This window comes from Crinia signifera, chromosome 19 (genome assembly GCF_055691185.1).
Source record: "Crinia signifera chromosome 19, ASM5569118v1, whole genome shotgun sequence".
In the NCBI taxonomy this organism is placed as follows: Eukaryota; Metazoa; Chordata; class Amphibia; order Anura; family Myobatrachidae; genus Crinia; species Crinia signifera.
Window position 1 is genome coordinate 19,462,891 of NC_139226.1, and position 4,594 is coordinate 19,467,484.

Sequence of the window (4,594 nt, forward strand, 5' to 3'; positions counted from 1 at the left end):
CAATTCAATGGTCATCCATTGTGTTTCATTGATTGGCATGTGGGCCAATCAAAACACAGGGGCGGGGCTTCACGGGTGTCGGGGGCGGAGCTATGCTCCCTGTCCCTGGCACTTTGAAAGAAAAAAAAAAAGAAAAACAATTGTTTTGCTGTACCATCGATGGAGGGAAACTATCTGGTTCTCCCTCATTGATGGCAAAAGTATTTATCAGCCATGAACCATCGACGATTTCGAATCATCGATGGTCAATGACCATCCCTAGTCTGAAGATCAGCGCTGCCACCGGTGGGGCTGGGTCCGGCGCTGGCGCCTGGGGAGGGGGTAGCCACTATGCTCAGTGGTGCCGGGATTCAAGATTACTGCCGCTGGTGGGAGAGGCGCCAAGTCGTTACCCCCAGCTGGATCTCTCACAGAGTGGGTGGGAGCCGCCAAGGCTAGTTCCCCAGCTGTGTCTTAGATCAGCAGCACTACAGTCAATGCGATGGTGGTGCCGAGGGGGTCTCCCATTTACGGATGCCAGCAGTAGGGTAGGAATCAACAGCCGCTGCCAGAGGGGGCACACTTCAAGAGGGTGCAGGGGAATGTCTGCTGGGCTCTCGGGCCACATGGGCATCCTCTGCACTGCCTCTGGTGGTGACTATTAACATACTCAAAGGCAGCTTGCCATGCCGCCATTAATAGGTGCCGCCCCTAGGCCCATGCCTCACTGCTTCTAATCAGTTCCAAGCACAGCGCTGGCTTCACAAGGCCAATCCTAAAACCCTGGGAATGACAGAAAAAAAAAAATGGCCCAGGATTGACCTCCCTAATTGTGACCACGGACTAGTGATAATAGCTAATATGGAAAAATAATAATACTTTAGTTATATATATATATATATATATATTATATATATATATATATATATAATGGTATGTTAATCAAGGATGGGTGCGCAGTATTAATATCTGAGGCGGGAGACGAGCTAGTGGGATTGCATCACCAGATGGCAGTGATAGAATGTTTATTTCCCCCTGTTTGCCCGAGACAAACTGAATTTATCCAAGTATTACTACAATATAATCACTACTAGAGGCCATGTACTCTCATGAGGAAACTGTGATGGCCATTGACACATAAAAACTGATAAGTGCCATTAGCGTGAATGTTACATGTGGGAGAAGGGTAGGCGAGGGTTTGCTAGTGTAGGTAATATAGGTAGCAGTAGGGGAGGTGTGATGGTGTATTAGTGTGAGTAGTACAGGTGTGAGTAGGGGAGGTGTGAGGGTGTATTAGTGTGGGTAGTATAGGTGGGAGTAGGGGGAGGTGTGACGGTGTATTAGTGTGAGTAGTACAGGTGGGAGTAGGGGAGGTGTGAGGGTGTATTAGTGTAGGTAGTACAGGTGGGATTAGGGGAGGTGTGAGGGTGTATTAGTGTAGGTAGTATAGGTGGGAGTAGGGGAGGTGTGAGGGTGTATTAGTGTGGGTAGTACAGGTGGGAGTAGGGGAGGTGTGAGGGTGTATTAGTGTAGGTAGTATAGGTGGGAGTAGGGGAGGTGTGAGGGTGTATTAGTGTAGGTAGTATAGGTGGGAGTAGGGGAGGTGTGAGGGTGTATTAGTGTGAGTAGTACAGGTGGGAGTAGGGAGGTGGGAGTAGGGGAGGTGTGAGGGTGTATTAGTGTGGGTAGTATAGGTGGGAGTAGGGGAGTGTGAGGGTGTACCAGTGTGAGTAGTACAGGTGGGAGTAGGGGGGGTGTGAGGGTGTATTAGTGTAGGTAGTACAGGTGGGAGTAGGGGAGGTGTATTAGTGGAGTAGTACAGGTGTGAGTAGGGGAGGTGGGAGTAGGGAGGTGTGAGGGTGTTCTAGTGTGGGTAGTACAGATAAGAGTAGGGGAGGTGTGAGGGTGTATTAGTGTAGGTAGTATAGGTGGGAGTAGGGGAGGTGTGAGGGTGTACCAGTGTGAGTAGTACAGGTGGGAGTAGGGGAGGTGTGAGGGTGTATTAGTGTAGGTAGTATAGGTAGCAGTAGGGGAGGTGTGAGGGTGTATTAGTGTGGGTAGTACAGGTGGGAGTAGGGGAGGTGTGAGGGTGTATTAGTGTGAGTAGTACAGGTGGGAGTAGGGGAGGTGGGAGTAGGGGAGGTGTGAGGGTGTATTAGTGTGGGTAGTACAGATAAGAGTAGGGGAGGTGTGAGGGTGTATTAGTGTAGGTAGTATAGGTGGGAGTAGGGGAGGTGTGAGGGTGTACCAGTGTGAGTAGTACAGGTGGGAGTAGGGGAGGTGTGAGGGTGTATTAGTGTAGGTAGTATAGGTAGCAGTAGGGGAGGTGTGGAGGGTGTATTAGTGTAGGTAGTATAGGTAGCAGTAGGGGCGGTGTGAGGGTGTATTAGTGTGGGTAGTACAGGTGGGAGTAGGGGAGGTGTGAGGGTGTATTAGTGTAGGTAGTACAGGTGGGAGTAGGGGAGGTGTGAGTGTGTATTAGTGTGGGTAGTACAGGTGGGAGTAGGGTAGATGTGAGTGTGTATTAGTGTGGGTAGTACAGGTGGGAGTAGGGGAGGTGTGAGGGTGTATTAGTGTAGGTAGTACAGGTGGGAGTAGGGGAGGTGTGAGGGTGTATTAGTGTAGATAGTATAGGTAGCAGTAGGGGAGGTGTGAGGGTGTATTAGTGTAGGTAGTATAGGTAGCAGTAGGGGAGGTGTGAGGGTGTATTAGTGTAGGTAGTATAGGTAGGAGTAGTGTAGGTGTGAGGTTGTATTCAGTGGCGTAAGTTCGTTCCAGTTGCCCGGAGGCAAGATATATATTGGTGCCCCCACAAACACACACCCCTATATAACCTTATATAAAATATATATTTCTGTTCAGAAAGATAGATAGATAGATAGATAGATAGATAGATAGATAGATAGATAGTACATATTTCAGAACTCAGCCACAGAAGCAATATCGTTGGCTTTTAGATAACTGATTTAAACTTCCAGGGGAGGAGAGGTGCCCCCTTGGGAAGCAGGAGCCCAGCGGCAGATGACTCCATTGCCTCCCAGAGTTCTGCCTCTGGGTGTATTAGTGTGGGTAGTATAGGTAGGAATAAGGGAGGTGTGAGGGTGTATTAAGTGTGGGCAGTACAGGTGGAAGTAGGGGAGGTGTGAGGGTGTATCAGTGTGCATAGTACAGGTGGGAGTAGGATAGATGTGAGGGTGTATTAGTGTAGGTAGTATATGGGGAGTAAGGGAGGTGTGAGGTGTATTAGTGTGGGTAGTACAGATGGAAGTAGGGGAGGTGTGAGGGTGTATTAGTGTGGGTAGTATAGGTGGGAGTAGGGGAGGTGTGAGGGTGTATTAGTGTGGGTAGTATAGGTGGGAGTAGGGTAGGTGTGAGGGTGTATTAGTGTGGGTAGTATAGGTAGGAGTAGGGTAGATGTGAGGGTGTATTAGTGTGGGTAGTAGAGGTGGGAGTAGGGGAAGGTGTGAGTGTGTATTAGTGTGGGTAGTACAGGTGGGAGTAGGGTAGATGTGAGTGTGTATTAGTGTGGGTAGTACAGGTGGGAATAGGGGAGGTGTGAGGGTGTGTTAGTGTGGGTAGTACAGATGGGAGTAGGGTAGATGTGAGGGTGTATTAGTGTGGGTAGTACAGGTAGAGTAGGAGGGTAGATGTGAGGGTGTATTAGTGTGGGTAGTACAGGTGGGAGTAGGGGAGGTTGAGGGTGTGTTACTGTGGGTAGTAGAGGTGGGAGTAGGGGGAGGTATGAGGGTGTATTAGTGTGGGTAGTAGAGGTGGGGAGTAGGGGGAGGTATGAGGGTGTATTAGTGTGAGTAGTACAGGTGGGAGTAGGGGAGGTGTGAGGGTGTATTAGTGTGGGTAGTACAGGTGGGAGTAGGGTAGATGTGAGGATGTATTAGTGTGGGTAGTACAGGTAGGAGTAGGGTAGATGTGAGGGTGTATTAGTGTGGTTAGTACAGGTGGGAGTAGGGTAGATGTGAGGATGTATTAGTGTGGGTAGTACAGGTAGGAGTAGGGTAGATGTGAGGGTGTATTAGTGTGGATAGTATAGGTGGGAGATGGGGAGGTGTGAGGGTGTATTAGTGTGTGTGGGTAGTACAGGTTGGAGTAGGGGAGGTGTGAGGGTGTATTAGTGTGAGTAGTACAGGTGGGAGTAGGGAGGTGTGAGGGTGTATTAGTGTGGGTAGTACAGGTGGGAGTAGGTGAGGTGTGAGGGTTTATTAGTGTAGGTAGTACAGGTGGGTGTAGGGGAGGTGTGAGGGTGTCCAGTGTGAGTAGTAAGGTGGGAGTAGGTGAGGTGTGAGGGTGTATTAGTGTAGGTAGTACAGGTGGGAGTAGGGGAGGTGTGAGGGTGTATTAGTGTGGGTAGTACAGGTTGGAGTAGGGTAGGTGTGAGGGTGTATTAGTGTGAGTAGTGCAGGTGGGAGTAGGGTAGGTGTGAGGGTATACCAGTGTGAGTAGTACAGGTGGGAGTAGGGGGGTGTGAGGGTATACCAGTGTGAGTAGTACAGGTTGGAGTAGGGAGGTGTGATGGTGTATTAGTGTGGGTAGTACAGGTGGGAGTAGGGTAGATGTGAGGGTGTATTATTGTGGGTAGTACAGGTGGGAGTAGGGGGGG